Source organism: Tupaia chinensis, unplaced genomic scaffold (genome assembly GCF_000334495.1).
Source record: "Tupaia chinensis unplaced genomic scaffold, TupChi_1.0 Scaffold148884_1, whole genome shotgun sequence".
Lineage (NCBI taxonomy): Eukaryota > Metazoa > Chordata > Mammalia > Scandentia > Tupaiidae > Tupaia > Tupaia belangeri.
In genome coordinates, this window is record NW_006208732.1 from 1,461,564 (window position 1) to 1,481,563 (window position 20,000).

General features: G+C 39.8%; 1 protein-coding gene and 2 pseudogenes across 1 annotated transcript in view; 1 reads left to right on the plus strand and 2 right to left on the minus strand.

Moving 5' to 3' along the window:
- The window catches only part of KCTD8 (potassium channel tetramerization domain containing 8), a gene marked incomplete at its 5' end in the record, with an annotated part of 358,032 nt that overhangs the window by 260,175 nt on the left and 77,857 nt on the right, over window positions 1-20,000 (minus strand). The gene's annotated exons all lie outside the window — the stretch shown is intronic.
- On the minus strand, window positions 355-1,637 carry LOC102475269 (tubulin alpha chain-like; annotated as a pseudogene).
- On the plus strand, window positions 13,630-14,719 carry LOC102474847 (growth hormone-inducible transmembrane protein-like; annotated as a pseudogene).

The window sequence follows — 20,000 nt, forward strand, 5'->3', positions numbered from 1 at the left end:
CTGAAAGCTCTCTGCATTCCTTCCTGTTCCTCTTCCCCTGGTTAACCCCTCTTATTCTCCACATATTAAGCTCAAAGATCATGTCCTCAAAAGCGCTTCTTATACTCCTTAACTAGGTGAAATATCCCATTAGGCAATCACATAGCACCATACGCCTCTCCTTTTATTACTCTTTTTTTTTTTCTTTACCTTTGAAATATAATGAAAAAAAATTTCACAGGTACAGGTGGAAATGTAAAACATGATTAGAGTTGAGTGAAGATGGTCTAACCAGAAAACTTTAATTCTGGTCAGCTCCTGTTGGAGCTGAAATTCTGGTAGTATGGGGTGCTGCAGGGCTGACAGGAATGGCAATTAGTATTCCTCCCCTTCTTCCTTACCCTCTCCTTCAACAGAATCCACACCAACCTCCTCCTAATCCTTCTCAAGAGCAGCCACGTCCTCTTAGGCCTCAGAAAACTCTCCTTACCCTATCCTCTCATCCACATATCAGTAAACAAAGGCACTCTTGGCATACTTAAGGTCAAACTTGTGGTCCAGGCAAGCCCAGGCCTCAGCAATGGCTGTGGTGCTGCTCAGCATGCACACAGCTTGCTGAACTTTATCCAGATGTCCACCAGGCACCACAGTGGGAGGTTGGTAATTAATGTCAACCTTGAAGTCGGTGGGGCACCAATCCACAAACTGGATGCTACTCTTGTTCTTGATGTGGCAATGGCAGCATTGACATCTTTAGGAACCTCATCACCACAGTACAACAGGAAGCAAGTCATGTATTTACCATGGCCAGGGTCACATTTCACCATCTGGTTGGCAGGCTCAAAGGAAGCAGCAGACTTCCTCAGCAGAGATGACAGGGGGTATGTGGCCAGAGGGAAGAGGATACGGGGACAGGGCATAAGGTTGGTCTGGAATTCTGTCAGGTCAACATTCAAGGGCTTGATCAAATCAGAGGGAAGCAATGATGGAGGATACAATACAGCTAACAAGGCAGCTGAGGTTAGTGTAGGTTGGGTGTTCGATGTCAATGTTTCCACAACAAATGTCATAGATGACCTCACTGTCTACTTTGAAGGCACAGTCAGAGTGCTCCAGGGTGGTATAGATGGTGAGGATGATGTTGTAGGGTTTAACCACAGCTGTGGAAACCTAGGGGACTGGGAAGATGGAGAACTCCAGCTTGGACATCTTATCATAATCCACTGAGAGCCATTCCTTGACCAGGGAGGTGAACCCAGAACCAGTTCTCCCACCCAAACTGTGGAAAACCAAGAAGCCCTGTAGACCTGTGCACTTGCTTGCAGATTTAGTCCAAGACAAATCTATGATTTCATTGCCAATAGTGTAGTGCCCACAGGCAGCATCTTCCTTGCCGGGGATGAGCTGCTCAGAGTAGAAGAGCTCGTGGTAAGTACCAGTGTGAACTTATCAACAATTGCTGTCTACAGATACAGCTCTGGGCACATGCTTGCTGGTGCTTGTCTCACTGAAAAAAGTGTTGAAGGCGTCATCTCCCCCATTGGTCTTGTCACACAGCATCTGGTCACTGGACTGGATGTCATGCTCTAGGCAGTAGAGCTCTCATTGCTGATATGGACACCAGTCTGGTCAACAGGGATAGAGATGTACTCATGCATGTTGGCTATGGGTTAGGTGGCAAAGGCAACAGAACCAGACACCAGGTCCTGGTTACTGTCTCTGACCAGCTAAGAGCAGAGGTAAGTAATGCACTCTCCTTTTGTCATTTTTATCACAGTTACAATTTATGATAAATTTGACTAGCATCTGTCCCCCCAATTTCACAGTAAATTCCAAGAGTACAGGAAAAATATCTTTTTTTTTTGTTTTTTGCTTGATATTATCTTGCCAGCACACAGCCTGACACATGGAAGGGATTCAATAAATCATTTATTGAACGAATGCATGAACCAATCAATCAATCAACAAATCAATCTCAAAGCTAAGAGAATTCCTGCAGGTTCACTCTCCATGAGGCTGTGATGTTCACACAGTCACTGAGTGACAAACTGTCACCGCCCTTATAAAGAAGCACTTTAAATGCCACTAAAATTAGAGTGAAAGGTATTCTTTCTCAGGATTTAACATTTTTTTGGCCCCATTACATGAAATTAGAATAAATGACACCATCTACTCAATTAACTAAAAGCGTCATTATTAAACACTTCTGAAAAAAGCTACAGAAATGATGGTGATGTTCTGTTCCTCTCTTTCTTTCTTTTCTTTTCTTTCTCCCTTTCTTCCTTTCTTTTTCTTTTTCTTTTTTTTTTTCTTTTTTGACCATTAATGTGGTAATCTAGGCAGGTACCCTTTTAAATATCTTTCTAGCTCTGAAATGTATAAAAATACAGCAAACTGGCACCACAGAAACCATCCAAAGACATTCGTGATTTGATACAATCTTTAAAGCTATCACCATGCTAGGCTGCTATCTTAAACTAAGACAAGAACTAAGAATGCTGAACAGAGAAGAAAAAAAAAAAATGTTTCTTCAGAAAGGCTTCTGGTTGCTTTATCAAGGTGGCATTGAGCTGAAGGCCTCTGATATGGGCAGGCAAACCCAGACAGTGAGATTAAAGATAAAATCGTATCTCCACAGACTTCACATAGGGCTTCTTGAACATCTTCTTCAGTGTCTTGTTTATGTTTCTTAAAGGCAAATCAGACTCTGTACAAGCCATAGTCTGGGATTCAGCCAATTACCACTGAAACTCAGTGATGCCTTTCGGTGAAATTAAGCAGAGGGCCACATCCGAGTGTATGAAGAACCCCCTATAAATACATTTAGAATAAGCAATGCTTTAGATCCCCTGACTATTGGAATTAGTCAGCAGCAGAAAGATAAATATGGATTTTGGCAACCAGAATGGAAACAGGGCTTTTTTTTTTTTCCTGAGGAGAAAAGCTGTTATATAAACTATAAAATAAAGAAGCCCAGAGATGACAAACTGTAAACTGTTAGACTCATTTTTGTCTCTCAGTATTTTCAAAGTTACTTGCCTCAGAGAAAGCAACCTCAACCAACATGATGGTTAAATATGAAGTGCAATGATTATATTTTCAGAAAAGATTAAAGTTTCCATAATCATTAAGAAAACACACTTCAGGGGCCAGCAGGTGGTATAGTGGTTGGACGATAGACTCCCAGGTGGTAGATTGCTGTTCTAGACCCTGAGACTTGAAAATCACACTGGTCACATGTGCATGTGTGCTCCAAATCCCAAGAGGAGAGGGGAGAGAAGAGATCGTGGCATGGTCATCCTCCCTGGGGGGGGGGGGGTGATTTCTCACTTCTCTCTGACTCTCCTACAAGAACACATGACCCATAGCAAAAATCTAAGAATAAAAACAAAATACAGAGTTCTTAGAAATTATACCTCCTGGGGGACCAGCAGTTAGCGTAATGGTTATGTCGCTGGACTCCCATGTAGTCGACCGCAGTTCGAGTCCTAGACCTAGTAGCTTAAAACTCACACAGGGCATGTGTGCATGTGTGCCCAAGATCCCAAGAGGAGAATGGAGAAGAAGGGATTGTGGCATGGCCATCCCCTCTGGGGGGTGATTTCTCGCTTTCTGTCTCTCTGTCTCTCTCTGTCTTCCTGGAGAGCTCACGCTCCCTTATAGCAAAAACCTCCTCCCCTACAAAAAAAAAAAAAAGAAAGAAAGAAATTTTACTTCCTGGCACATTTCAGTACCTGCATTGGGTTGCTTTCAACTTGATTTTACCATTGACTGGGCCACAGTGAGTCATAAGGAAAGACACTGATCTGTTCTTCCTGTCCTTGTTTTGCACAGTTGCATGCAAATTGGTCATCCACATTTTCTACCTCAGTGACTCCATTAAAGTATTAGCTGAAGGCACACCAGTGTAAGGAATTAGTGAAAAAAGTCAGACTATTTACCAGCATAAAATGACTCTACACTTAAATGAGAATTAGAATGGATTAAAGAGAGAGAAGAAATCCCTCAGCACAGTCTTCAGTAATCAACTGAACAGAGACTATTCAAACTCCTTTCGGGGAATGTCCGTACTTCAGACTAGGTCATGTTTAGGGTTTTAGAAAACAATGTACAAAGGAAAGTTTCTGTCTCTATACAGGGGAGCTGAGCGAGCTCAACACACGTTCCATGGTTCAAAAGTAGATAAGAGAATGTTCAAGAGAAAAAAATGCATGCAACCTGCCAACAGTATTCACATCTTGTATAGCAAGGAATCTGAAAACTGTAGAGCACTTTACATGTGAGATCTTCTGGGTTTTTAGCTGATAAACTTTTTTTTAATAAAAGAAATTAGAAATTGTAGTAAAAGGTAACACAATTGTTTTCATTGGAATTTGTTTCCTGAGAATCTGCAGTTTTGATTTTTTTCAATAAACAATATTATGCCCATGGACTAGAATTTTCACTGACACTTTTTACAAATTCTTGACATATTTTCTGGGTAAAACAACACCACCACCACTAACACACACACACACACGTTATGTCGCTGGACTCCCATGTAGTCGACCGCAGTTCGAGTCCTAGACCTAGTAGCTTAAAACTCACACAGGGCATGTGTGCATGTGTGCCCAAGATCCCAAGAGGAGAATGGAGAAGAAGGGATTGTGGCATGGCCATCCCCTCTGGGGGGTGATTTCTCGCTTTCTGTCTCTCTGTCTCTCTCTGTCTTCCTGGAGAGCTCACGCTCCCTTATAGCAAAAACCTCCTCCCCTACAAAAAAAAAAAAAAGAAAGAAAGAAATTTTACTTCCTGGCACATTTCAGTACCTGCATTGGGTTGCTTTCAACTTGATTTTACCATTGACTGGGCCACAGTGAGTCATAAGGAAAGACACTGATCTGTTCTTCCTGTCCTTGTTTTGCACAGTTGCATGCAAATTGGTCATCCACATTTTCTACCTCAGTGACTCCATTAAAGTATTAGCTGAAGGCACACCAGTGTAAGGAATTAGTGAAAAAAGTCAGACTATTTACCAGCATAAAATGACTCTACACTTAAATGAGAATTAGAATGGATTAAAGAGAGAGAAGAAATCCCTCAGCACAGTCTTCAGTAATCAACTGAACAGAGACTATTCAAACTCCTTTCGGGGAATGTCCGTACTTCAGACTAGGTCATGTTTAGGGTTTTAGAAAACAATGTACAAAGGAAAGTTTCTGTCTCTATACAGGGGAGCTGAGCGAGCTCAACACACGTTCCATGGTTCAAAAGTAGATAAGAGAATGTTCAAGAGAAAAAAATGCATGCAACCTGCCAACAGTATTCACATCTTGTATAGCAAGGAATCTGAAAACTGTAGAGCACTTTACATGTGAGATCTTCTGGGTTTTTAGCTGATAAACTTTTTTTTAATAAAAGAAATTAGAAATTGTAGTAAAAGGTAACACAATTGTTTTCATTGGAATTTGTTTCCTGAGAATCTGCAGTTTTGATTTTTTTCAATAAACAATATTATGCCCATGGACTAGAATTTTCACTGACACTTTTTACAAATTCTTGACATATTTTCTGGGTAAAACAACACCACCACCACTAACACACACACACACACACACACACACATCAATTTGAGAATGATGAAGAAAATTCAAGTTAGATGAGAACAAGTTTCTGCTGGTATTGTACTACTTTCTGTCACCTTAGATATCAAGGTTTAGGTGTCTTTTCACTTGCAGAATTCACAAAAGAAAACATTCCTTTCACAAAAGGCTCTCTGGCATCCATTTGTGTCCCACTGCTTCTCTTTTAACCCTGGCTTTCTCATAAAGGAAAATGAGAAAATTTTCTGAACTCAGTTTCCACCTTCATTGTCACTAAAGGGAAAAGGAGTTGAAAATAAATAGTTACGAACTACCAGTCATTTGAAATGGGTGCTATCATATATTTGGGAATATAAACTCTTTTGTACTTTCAAGATGGCAATATAGCTAAAAAACATTTAAAAAAATTATGCCCTTTCCAGTTATTGTATAGCTAGAAATTTACCTTACCAGAATAACACGTAATGGGCTCAAAATTTTGCATATAATGTTATTCATTTTAGCATAATTCAAAAATTGAAAAAAAAATGAAATCACATTGAAACAGCTGATTGGCTAACCAACATGTAACATTAAGACTATGTGTAGCTGTAAATAACAGGATATTTGTCTGAACATTTAGAGTCACTATTTTTCACATAACAAGTCAACTGGTAAGAAATACCTGGTAGACACTGTTTCAGGTGACCTAACATGCCACCAGGATCACAAGACCTTTCTACATTTCTGGGTTTTTTTTTTTTGTTTTTTTTTTTTTCATTATAATCTTATTTATATTACATTGAATCACATATAACTTTACAGTGTATTTAATTTCCTTTTCCAGAAAGAATACCAAGCCTATCAATCAATAGATATTAAAATCCCTATCATCATCAAATAACTTTTCATTATTTTTTTCAGGTGATTATTATTATTCCAGTTATTTTTTAAAACATTCAATCGCTATTTATCATTTTGCTTGTAAAAAGACTTTACCCAACATGAAATACTTACTAGATCAGTCTAGCTGAGAATGCTATACACATCATCGTCAACAGGTACTAAACCATTTCTGTGTCTCACTAACGTCATGCCTCTCTGTTTGTTCTCTCACTATCCTTCTCCATACTCTTCTCTTCTCCCACCCCATTCCACACTGTCTTCATCACTATCTTTCATTGATTTTATGCCCTCCAATATTTCGATCTCTACCATAAAGTGCAGATAGTTGGTATATATTAAGTGGGTACATACAATATCTTTCTTTCATGTCCTGGCTTGCTTCACTCAGCTATAAATGCTCCATATCCCACCACTTCCTATCAAATGTCAGGGTCCTGTTGTTTTTTTTTATGGCTGAGTAGTATTCCATAGAGTATATGTGCCACACTTTTTCAATCCATTCATCAGATTGTGGACATTTGTGTTGGTTCCACGTCTTAGCGATCATGAATAATGCTGCAATAAACACTGATGTGCAAGTGCTGTTCCAACTGAGCATTCTCCTGTCCTTTGGGTAGATACCCAAGAGTGGGACTGCTAGATCAAATGGTAGATCTATTTGTAGATCTTTAAGGAACCTCCATATTGTTCTCCACAGTCATTTTATGCTGAGTCTGACTTTTTCCGCTAATTCCTTACACTGGTGTCCCTTTAGCTAATACTTGAATGGAGTCACTAAGGTAGAAAATGTGGATGACCACCACTGTCGGCTACATAGGAGTGCAGTGACATAGTCATTATGCCAACTACTGACCCCTCTTTTTCCCATCTTTTAACTGTTTTTTTTTCATGTAAGGCATATGAGTTTCCCGTGTATTCTGGTTATCAGTGCCTTATCAGAGGCATATTTGACAAAAATATTCTCCCATTCTGAGGGTTGTCGATTGACACGTGTTACTGTGTCTTTTGCTGTGCAGAAACTTCTTAGTCTGGTATAGTCCATCTGTCTATTTTAAGGATTATTGCCTGTGCTTTGGGAGTCTTAAGAAGTCTTTGCCTACTCCAATGTCTCCCAAAATTTTTCCAGTGTTTTCCACCAGTAGTTTTATAGTTTGAGGTCTTAGGTTCAGATCTTTGATCTATTTTGAGCTGACTTTTGTTGATGATAAAAGATGGGGGTTCAGTTTCATCTTTCTGCAGGTCGATAACCATTTTTCCCGCATCATTTACTAAAAAAAGGTTTTCCTTTTTCCAATGGATTGACTGGTATCATTTGTGAAAATCAGATTTTGGGGTTTATTTCTGGGGTCTCTATTCTATTCCATTGATCCACCTGTCTGTTTTGTGCCAATACCATGCTGTTTTGATGATCACAGCATTATAGTATATCTTGGGAACAGGGAGTGATATGCCTCCCACTCCACTATTTTTGCACAGGACTGCTTTTGCAATATAAGGTCTTTTATGATTCCAGACAAATTCTACAATTGTCTTTTCTAGATCTGTGAAGAATATCTCTGGTATTTTTATTGGCATTCTATTAAATATGTAGGTTAACTTGGGTAGAATTGCCATTTTGATTATGTTAATTCTTCCAATCCAGGAACATGGGATGTTCTTCCACTTTTTTATGTCGGTATCAATATCTTTTTAAAGATTTTCATAGTTTTCTTTGTAGATGTCTTTGATTTCCTTAGTTAGGTTTATCCTTAGGCGTAAAGGATTTTGTGGCTATAGTGTAAGGTATTCCTTTCTTCAGCTCTACTTCGTTCAACTTGTTGTTCATATATAGAAATGCTAAAGATTTTTGGATGTTAATTTTGTATCCTGACACTTTACTGTATTCATCTACTACTTTGAGAAGTTTTTTCATAGAAACTTCTGGATCTTCTAAGTATATCATCATGTCATCTGCAAATAAAGATATTTTCAACTCTTCTTTGCCTACTTAAATGCCTCTATATTGTTCTCTTTTCTAATTATATTAGCTAAGACTTCCAGCACTATATTAAAAAGCAGTGGAGGGACCAGCAGATAGCGTAATGGCTATGTCGCTTAACTCCCACGTAGTCAACCGCTGTTGTAGTCCCAGACGCGGTGGCTTAAACTCACACCCGGTGCATGTGCGTGCGTGCCCAAGATCCTGAGGAGAATGGAGGAGAAGGGACTGCGGTGTGGCCATCCCCCCTGGGGGGTGATTTCTCGTTTTGTCTCTCTTTCTCTGTCTTTCTGGCGAGCGCATGCGCCCTGTAGCAAAAATAAATAAATAAATAAAAATAAAAAGCAAAGCAGTGGAGAAAGTGGGCAGCCTTACCTAGTACTTACATTCAGTATAATGTAAGCTGTAGGTTTTTCATAGATGGCTTTTATTGTGTTGAGAAATTACACTTCTACACAATCTTACTGAGTGTCTTAATATTAGAGGATGTTATATTTTATCAAATGCTTTCTCTATATCAATTGAAATGATAATATGGTTTTATCGTTCTTTCTGTTAATATGGTGTATTATAATTATGGTCTTGCGTATGTTGAACCACCCTTGCATCCGTGGAATAAAGCCTACCCGGTTGTGACAAATAATCTTTGTTATATGTTGTTGGATACGATTTGCAAGTATCTTGTTGAGAATTTTTGCATCTATATTCATCAACGATATTGGTCTGTAGTTTTCCTTTTTTGTCATGTCCTTATCTGTTTTGGGAATGAGGATGATGGAGGCTTCATAAAATGAATTTGGAATGTTTCCTTCCTTTTGAATCGTTAGAAATAATTGAGGAGGATAGGGATTAACTCTTCCTCAAAAGTTTTGTAGACTTTAGAAGTGAAGCTATCTGGACCTGGGTTTTCTTTGTTGGGAGCTTATTTATTACTGATTCAATCTCCTGGCTTGCTATGGGTCTATTCAGGTTTTCTATGTCCTCCCGATTCAATCTTGGTAGATTAAATGCATCCAGGAATTTGTCCATCTCCTCCAAATTCTCTTGTTCGTTGGCATATAGTCACTCATAGTATCCTCTAATGATATTTTGAATTCCTATTATGTCTATTGTAATGTTGCCTGTTTCATCACATATTTGATTTATCTGATTTCTTTCTTTCTTCATCTTTATCAGTCTAGCCAATGGTGTGTCGATCTTGTTAATCTTCAAAGAAACAGTTTTTGCTTTCATTTATTTTCTTTATGGTTCATTTACTTTCTTTTTCATTTTTTTTCTGGTCAAATTTACCTGGCATTTTGTTGTTGTTCCAATTCCCTGAGGCATGATATTAGGTTATCTATTTGACACCTTTCCATCTTTTTCTTATGAGCACTAATTGCTATAAACTTCCCTCTTATGAGTGCTTTTACTGTGTCCCATAGATTATGGAAACTTGTATACTCATTATCATTTGTTTCCATAAATTTTTCCACTTCAGACTCAATTTCTTCGGGAGTGAAGAAGTCATTCAGAAGTAGGTTGTTCAGTTTCCATGTGTTTGTGTATTTTCGAGGGTGTTTCTTGAAATTAATCTTGAGTTTAATTCCACCATGGTCAGAGAAGATGCTGGATATAGTTCCTATGCCTATGAATTTGTAAAGGCTTGATTTGTGTCCTAACATATGGTCAGTCTTCAAAAAGGTTCCATGCCAGGGTGAGAAAATGTATATTTTGTGGTCTTAGGGTGGAAAGGTTTATAGATATCTCTAAAGCCCATTCGATTTGTAGTATCATTTATGTTCCATATCTCTATTTATTTCTTGCCTAGAAGATCTCTCTAAAGGAGATAATAAAGTGCTGAGATCCCCCACAATTATAATGTTGCTCCTTCTCTCTCCTTTTAGCTCTAGCAGTCTTTCCTTCATGTATTTAGGTGCTCCTGAGTTGAGTGCAGAGATATATTTATAAGTGTTATGTCTTCTTGTTGGATTACCCCAATTACTATTATATAATGCCCTTCTTTGTCACTTCTTACAGTCTTTGTCTTGAAGCCTATTTTGTCTGAATTCAGTATCGCAAATCCAGCCCTTATTGATTTACATTTGCATGGAGTATCTTTTTCCAGCCCTTCACTTTCAGTCTATGTGTGTCTTTATCAAGAAGGTGTGTTTATTGTAGGCAATAGATAGAGGGTTTCTGTTTTTTTCATCCATTCAACTAATCTGTGTCTCTTAATTGGAGAATTTCATCCATTGACATTTAATGTTATTATCAGTATTTCCGGACCTATATACACTCCCTTCAGAAAATTTTGAAGAGCTGGTCTGGAGTTGATAAATTCCTTCAGATTTTGTTTATCCAAGAATATTTTTATCTTTTTTCCCACATGAAAGATAATCTTGCTAGGTATAGTATTCTTGGTTGAAACTGTTTTTCATTCAACACTTTGACTATATTTCCCCATTCTTTCCTTGCCTGAATTGTTTCCACCGAGAGATCCAATGTGAGCCTGATGGAGTGACCTTTGTAAGTAACTTGACATTTCCCTCTTGCCAGTTAATCTTGTCTTTGTCTAATTTGGCTATGGTGTACCTTGGAGAGGATCATCTTAGGTTGATTCTATTTGGGGTCCTATGTATTTCTTGGGTCTGGATATTTGAATGCCTTTCTAGGTTTGGAAAGTTTTCTTCAAGGATTTCATGGAATAAATTATCAATTCCCTTATTATTTTCTTCCTCTTCTGGGATACCAATTATCCAGATGTTGGGGTGCTTGATGGTGTCCAGTATTCCTCGTATATTATCCTAATTTTTCTTAGTTGTTTTCTCAATCTTCTTGGTACTTCTTTCTAGATCAGATGTTTTGTCTTCTACATTCAAGATTCAATCTTCTGCCTGATCTAATCTACTTTTAATACTTTTGAGGGAGGTTTAGATTTCCTGCATCACAGTCTTCAACCCTAGAAGTTCCATCTGGTTCTTTTGTAAGATGTCTATTTCTTCTTTCAAATCATGAAAGGACTTCCTCATCTCCTGGAGCTCATTGTCTCTTTTCTCTTCCATCTCAGTTAGTTTGGTCACTAAAAATATTCTGAATTGCTTATCCAACATGTCCACGAAGTCCACTGTGTTGACTGTGGGCGTTGTGGGCTCGACGACTTCCCTTGGGGGAGAGGCATTTTGTTGATTGCTCATATTTCTTGAGCCTCTGCAATTGTTCCTAGTCATTTGGTGATTTATACGTTCCTTCCTAACTTATTCAAGGAGTGTGCAGAATTAGAAAATTGGCAATCTCTCTTCTGGTCTACCTCCCTGTTGCTCATCAGTACTATGTACTGTTGTCACGGGTGACCCAAAGTCCTCCCTGTTTCTAAGAAGTAGTGAGCCTCCAACTGAACTAATAAGCTTTATCTCAGGAGCAAAATACCACTGCACATTATTCAAAACACTGAAGTTCTGAGAGTCCAAAAGCAACAGGGGAAGGGGCAGAGGATGAGCAATGGTCCTGGCTATTAGGACCTGCAGCCACAGGCAGCCTGGTGTCTGGCTATATTTCTGCTTTAATATCCTTAAAAGGTGCCTTATATTCTCATAGCTGAAAGACAGCAGCTACAGCTCAGCTATATTATCTTTCAAAGCATAAAAAAGGGAACAATGGGACCAGCAGGTGGTGTAATTGTGTGACTGGACTCCCACACCGCCAACCACAGTTCGAGTCCTGGACCCAGTGGCTTAAACTCACCCTGGGTATGCATGCGTGCATGCACAAGAGCCCCAAAAGAAAAGGGAGGAAAGGGATTGTGATGTAGACATCCCCTCTGAAGGGTGATTTCTTGCTTTCTGTCTGTCTCTCTCTGTCTTTCCTGCAAGCACACGTGCCCTATCGTAAAAACAACAACAACAACAACAAAAATCTCTCAAAGAAAGGGGGTGAGAGAGGAATAATGGTTAAGAATCTCAATTCAATAGTACCTGAAAAAAGAGGAAGAAGAAGAAAGAGGAAGAAAAAAGCAAAATCTCAGAAGTTGAGCAGCAAATTTCTACATAAATCTCACAGCCCACAATTGAGTTACATTGCAACTCTGGCTGGAAGAGAAATGCAAAAAAGTGAGTACTTCCTGTATAGCCTTAATTCCTGGAAGTTGCAAGATAGGAGGAGGTAGGAATGAGTGCTGAAATAGACACTTCACAGTACTGGCCAATAATTTAATCTGGGTTCTAAAAAAGAGAACCAAGAGGATATATGTAAGTAACTGGAAAGAGACGTGTTATGAGTGCTAGTCCCGTATGATATGGAGGCCAGGAAGTCTCGCAGGAAGTCTGCAAGCTGTAGAGCCAGTAAACCCAGTGGTGAAATTCAGTCTACCACACAGGGACTGATGGCGTAACTCTGGATCTGAGTCTAATAGCCCAAGAACCAGGAGAGCTGATGTCAAAGGGCAAGAGAAGAGGGATACCTCACTCAAGCAGAGAGAGCAAATTCCCCCTTTCCTCTGCCTTTTTTAAAATTCAGGCCCTTGGGACCAGCAGTTAGAGTAATGGCTATGTTGCTGGACTCCCATGTAGTCGACTGTGGTTCGAGTCCCAGACCCAGTGGCTTAAACTCACGCCAGGTGCATATGCGTGTGTGCCCAAGATCCTGAGAGGAGAACGGAGAAGGGATTGTGACGTGGCCGTCCCCCCTGGGGGGTGATTTCTGGCTTTCTGTTTCTCTATCTCTCTCTGTCTTTCTGGAGAACACACATACCCTGTAGGAAAAACCTCTCCAAAAAAAATAAAAATTCAGGCCCTCTGGTTAGAGTGATCATCCATACTCATTCTATAACTGCAAAGGGTTTTCTCTTTCAGAAGTACCCTTACAGACTGCCAGAAATACTGTTTTACCCACTCTTTGGGCTTCGCTTAGCCCAGTCAAGAGGATACATAAAATTAACAGTCACGTAAATTACATATTTACAAGCGACACGACTGCAGGGACTTTATATGTTGACTTTGAATCTGAGATAGAGCACACTGCTTGGCTCACAGTATCATTCAGTAAGCAGTTAATGGGTGGATGGATTGATAAATGAATGGAATATGAGAGTCATTAAGGTGAGGTGTGGGCCAGGGGCCGGGAGTGGGGCATGAGCACCAGCCCGGAAGGGACTGCGCAGCGGAGGTGACCGGGGACTGAGGTCACCAGGCTGCATTTTAGATCTGCCTGTGAACATGGTGTACCACCATGCTGGTGGCAAGGTTTGTTTGTCTCCCGACCCTACCTTCCAGGGTATTCCACCCATCCTTCATCAAGGCCTCCCCTGCCCTCAAGAATTCCATAAGGAAGAGTCAATGGTTCTTAACATCCAGCAGGGAATATGCCACCAAGACAAGAGTTGGAACCCGATGTGGGAAAACTGGCCAGGAGCTCATAGAAGCAGCACTGGAACCATCGATGAAAAAAATGAATGCAAATAAATTGGAAAAAAAATAAATAAAAAAAAAAATACTAGGACTGGGAAAAAAATAAAATATTTAAAATTGACCAGATGGGAAGGTGGTTTGTTGCTAGAGGGGCTGCTGATGGTCTCGGAACGCTGTGCTACTATGGCTTGGGAATGGCTAATGAGACTGGAAAGGTCGTAACTTGGCCTCAATATGTGAAGGACAGAATTCACTCCACCTACATGTACTTAGCTGGAAGCATTGGCTTAACTGCTTTGTCTGCCTTGGCAATTAGCAGAGCTCCTGTTCTCATGAACTTCATGTTAAGAGGCTCTTGGGTGACCATTGGTGCAACCTTCACAGCCATGATTGGAGCTAGGATGCTGGTACGGTCGCTGCCCTATGACCAGAGCCAGGTTCAAAACATCTTGCATGGTTGCTGCATTCTGGCATGATGGCTGCAGTGGTGGCTCCTCTGACGATACTTGGAGGGCCTCTTCTCATCCGAGGCAGGTGTACACAGCTGGAATCGTGGGAGGCCTCTCCATGGTGACAATGTGTGCACCCAGTAAGTAGTTTCTGAACAGGGGCACCCTCCGGGCATGGGCTGGGGCTCACCTTTGTGTCCTCGCTGCAATCTATGTTTCTTCCCCCTACCACCGTGGCTGGTGCCACTCTGTACTCGGTGGCAATGTCTGGGGGGTTAGTCCTGTTCAACACGTTCCTTCTGTACAACACCCCAAAAGTGATCCAAGCGGGCAGAAGTGATTCCAGCCTACAGCGTGCAGAAATACCCCATCAGTTTGATGCTGGGAATCTCCATGGATACATTAAACATATTTATGCGGTTTGCAACTAGGTTGGCAACTGGAAGCGACAGAAAGAAATGAAGTGACCCGGCCCCTGGCTTCTCCACTCCGCCTGCTTCCATGCTAATCGACTCGCGGCAGATCCTCACCACGTAGCTTGTTCAGGAGCTGACATTGAAGTGTGGGAGATAAACCTTGTCCATGTGTTCAAAACGTCCCAGTAATGTGAGGCTTCGGGTCTGCTTTTTCTTAGAATAAATTAAGTACTTCTCTTCCAAATAAACACAGTATCATTCAGTAAGCAGTATCATTCAGTAAGCAGTTCCACTTGTCATGTTTGAGTAATTATAAAATGTCTTTAAGTTTGCTGCTAATGGGAATTAAAGTATTTTGCCTGTTTTTGAATGCATCAGGTCGAGCAAAGTTAACAAACTTGTACTTGTTTGTGGAATATCTCAAGTGTTATTATAAGTGACCTAGAAGTTTGCTAAAGGGACCAGAGAAGTAAAGGGTTGCCCACAGTCTGTCTTCGAATGCTTAAGTTGGAGCCCTTGCGTGATTAGTGAGGCACCAATGAGAGCCCTCTGGGGACTTGGAAACAGGCAGCTGTTCTAACTGTGGGGTTTAGTGGCCAGCACTGTTCGGACCAGGGATGCGGCCCTCCTGGAGTCTATCTGGGCAGGTGAGACCCTGGTTGGCCTTTTATTGTCAGGATGGTCCAGGATGTCAGTCATGTAGAGAATTCCCTGATGAAACTGTGTGTCTGAGTTTTACTTTCAAATCTGCTACAACAAATTATCCTTAAAACCGTTCTCAAGGTAGAATATTCAAAACATGGAAATTGTTGTTTTCCATATGCAAATAGTATGTTCGTAATTGCTGAAGGTTTTTAAAATGTATTTACTGGAATGTCTAATTAAATACATGTTTGCTTTTCTCATCTTTTCAAAGTTTTCATTCAGGTGTAAGGTGTGGCTACACTTGAGATTATGGAGAGAGTTATTCTTCCAAAATGGTTGGGTTCTTGTATTTCTTAGACTAAGCACTAAAAAGCAATGTGAAACTAATTTTCTTTATCAAACATACTAATGAATGCATAATAGAAAATGATGCTTTATTAGTTTCCCATATTAGACTTTTTCTTCTGTCCTGCATAGACCATTACTTAATTTTCTTGTGACATTGTAAGTTTTTTGATACAGAATTATTATTTTTGGAAGTCTTCAATGAATGAAAATAAGTCTGTGTGATTATTGAGATGATTGCTATTTTTGAAAAATATTTATTATAGTAATCTAGAAATAACAATTTTCATCATTTCAAAAAACATAGGATGCCTATTTTTGAAATAATAAACGTTCCTGCCAGGAAAAACAAAACAAAATAAATAAATAAATAAATAGTCATTAGAAGTATAGTTTAGGGCTACCTAAACTATGGTTTGAGGAGGCTGGATCCCACATAGTTGACTCTGAGGTTTTAGTCCTGGACCTGGTGGCTTCAAAATTACACCAGATAGGTTTGGGCCCAAAATTTCGAGAGGAGAATGGAGGAGAAGGGATTGCAGCATCACCACTCCCTCCCAGAGGTGATTTCTCATTTTGCCTCTCTCTGGGCGAGTAAGCATACCCTACGGCAAAACAAACAAAATCAAACACACCCACACACACACACACACACACACACGCACACAAATATGTGTGTGTGTGTGTGTGTGTGTATACATATATAATAAGGCAGATTCACTGGTGATGCTGATGCCACACTGAGAATATGGGGGCAAGCCTGGGAGAAGGTTATGGGGTAGATCTAAGTAAGGGCAGGAGGAATCAAGGCAGCTTCATGGAGGAGGTGACAGGGGAGCATGTTCTTATTACAGGAACAGCTGAACTTTGAATTGGAGAAAAGAGAGTGAAAGCATTAGATTGAAGGAAAAAAACATCTTCTGAAGAATTATTCATTTCTATGTAAAGAAGCCAGGAGCATTCTTTTCTTTAGCCACTTTATAAACCTACTTCAAAATCCAGCAAGTCTCTGATTAGTAAAAATCCTTCATCCTTTTGGAAAAGAAAGGTCTTAAAGCTGATAATAGGATGTCTATCCCAAGACAGATTTGTGTCTTAATTTATGCTTCTGCAAATCAGGCCATGTTTCAATTCTTTTAAAAACCTGGGACATGATTACAAGTTGCATATTTGGTGCAGAAAAATAACTTCACATTATCTTTCATTGAAGCACCACTATAATTAAAATTCCAGCTGTATCAATGGCCTTGGGAATCCATATGGTAGGGCTTAGCAGCTCATGTGAAATACGGAGGGCCACTTTTCTATTCAAAAATACAGATTGATACATCTGTTGCAAATATTTTTTCTTATACCAAGAGAAAGATATATATATGTATGTATGTATATACGTATATGTATATGTGTGTGTATGTATATTGGAAAAGTTTTTTGCTATAGGGCACATGCACTAGCCAGAAAGAGACAGAGAGACAGAAAGCGAGAAATCACCCCACAGAGCGAATGGCCACACCACAATCCCTTCTCCTCCATTCTCCTCTCAGGATCTTGGGCTCGCACACTCACAGGCCCGGCGTGAGTTTAAGCCACTGGGTCTGGGACTCGAACTACATGGGAGTCCAGCGACACAGCCATTATTTGCTAACTACTGGTCCCAAGAAATATATATTTATATAAACATATGCACAATATATATTTACTTATATAAAGTGCATGTAAATGCAAAAGCCTGTACTGATGGAGTTCATCCTTCTTTCAGCTTCCTTTGTTCTCCCTTCACCTGGCTGAATTCCACTTCGCATTCAAAGGGCATAAACCTCACCTTATTTGGGATTGCTTTCTAACTCTGGAGCCCTTTCTGTTTGTTCATCTTCCTAATGAATGTCCATTAACTCTCCATCTACTTCACTGCATTTGCAATGCTCATAGACTAACATTCAGCAACACTGCACTGCTGCAATTAAGACTAAGGGCTCCTGGGACCACAGATAGCATAATGGCTATGTCGCTGAACTCCCATGTAGTCAACCACGGTTCGGGTCCTGGATCCGGTGGCCTAAACTCATGCTGGGCACGTGTGCGTGCATGCCCAAGATCCTGAGAGGAGAATGAAGGAGAAGGGATTGTGGTGTGGCCATCCTTCCTGGCAGGTGATTTCTCGCTTTCTGTCTCTCTGTCTCTGTCTGTCTGTCTGGCGAGCACATGCACCCTATAGCAAAAAGCTCTCCACAAAAAGACTAAGGGCTCCATAGGGGGCCACCTAAATCAAATCCCACTCTGCCCATCTTGGCTCTGTAACTGTATGTATTAACCTGTTGATCTCTCACTTTTCTCCTTTGTAACACAGAGACCCTAAGAGTATCAACATTACAGGGTTTGTTTTTGAAGAGATAATGACTTCATATTTATAAATCATGTATTCTGTATCTTGACCCATAGTAAGTACTAGACAAAATTTAGCTGGTTTTTAGACTTTTCTTTCATTATGTCTTTTCTTTTTCTTTTCTTTTTTTTTTTTTACATTCAATCACTATATATTTTACAGCATACAAAATAAATATTCCCAGAGCAAATACACTATATGCTAATTAGTTCAAAGATGTTACCATACACATTATCAACAGATAATTTTCCATTTTTGTGACCCTTAAATGTTTTGCTTTTTTCCCTTGAATCCTTCCCTCCCATGTCCCCTTCTGCCCGCCCTCCTCCCACATACTCTCTAATATTCACAGCTGCTCTATGTGGTTTTATACTTTCCAGTCTTTCAGTTTCTGCCACTGAGTGTGGACATTTGATATATAACAACTGGGGACATACAGTGGCTCTCTTTCATAGTTTGGCTTGCTTCACTTAGCAGTAATTCTTCCATATTGTCCACTTTCTATCAAATACCAGGGTATCATCGTTTCTTTCTTATGCCTCGGTAGAATTTAACAGTGCACATGTGCCACACTTTTTCAGTTCATCATCAGTTCAGTTGATTCCTTGTCTCAGCAACTGTGAATTATGCTTATCCCTATGATTTTGTTAGTCATTTTCTTGGTTGCTTTTGGTTTTACTTCTGTTTGTCTCTCTTTAATTTTCCTGATACAGTACTCATTTGAGTACTTCTTGAAGAGTTGGTCTAGTATTGGTGAATTCTTTCCTTTTTCGTTTGACTGAGAGTGATTTTATTTATTCTTCCCTGTTCAGAATGATAATCTTGCCAGGTGTAGTAGTCTTGGTTAAAACTGTTTTTCTTTTTAGGTTTTGAATATGTCTTTCCATTCTTTCCTTGCCTGCATTGTTTTGGTTGAGAGGCCTGATGCTGGCTAATAGGATAACCTTTGTAAGTAACCTGACATTTCTATCTTGCCATTTTTAGAATCTTGTCTTTGATTTTTGAACAATGTGGCTATGAAGAGCCATGGAAAAGATCTTCTTATGTTGATTCTACTGGGTCGTCAGGAAAGTCATGATGCATTTTTGCATAGAAAAATAGGTCAGGACTTTTCCAACATACCAATATTTGGGATCCTTTGTATTTCTTGGATCTGGATGTCTAAATGTTTCTCTAGGTTTGGAAAGTTCACTGCAAGTATTTCATGGAATAGACCATCTATGCCCTTCTCAGATTCTTTACCTTCTGGAATACCTTGTATTCAGATATTTGGGTATTTAATGGTGTCTAGGTATTTCCAGTATGCTGTCCTTATTTATTTATTTATTTATTTATTTATTTATTTATTTATTTATTTTTGGTTATTTTCTCATTCTTTTTGATGGTTTTTATCGAAGACAGACATTCTGTCTTCCAGATCAGAGATTCCATTTCTGCATGGTCTAATCTGCTAATAATACTTTTTTTTTTTTTTTTTGGAGAGGTTTTTCACTATAGGGCGCGTGCGCTCGCCAGACAGACAGAGAGAGACATAGAGACAGAAAGCGAGAAATCACCCCCCAGGGGGGATGGTCACACCGCAATCCCTTCTCCTCCATTCTCCTCTTGGGATTTTGGGCACGTACACACACGCGCCCGGCGTGAGTTTTAAGCCACTGGGTCTGGAATGCGAACCACGGTCGACTACGTGGGAGTCCAGCGACATAGCCATTACGCTAACTGCTGGTTCCCAAATCTGCTAATAATACTTTTGAGAGAGGTTTTGATTTTCTCATTATAATTTTCATCTCTAGAAGTTCTGTTTGATTTTTTCATGGTGTCTATCTTCTCCTTAGGTCACAGAAGGACTTCCTTATCAACTGGAGTTGGCTGTCTGTTTTTTCTTGTATCTTGTTCAGTTTTGTCACTATAAACATTCTGAAATTTTTTTCTGACATTTCTGCAAATTTTTTCG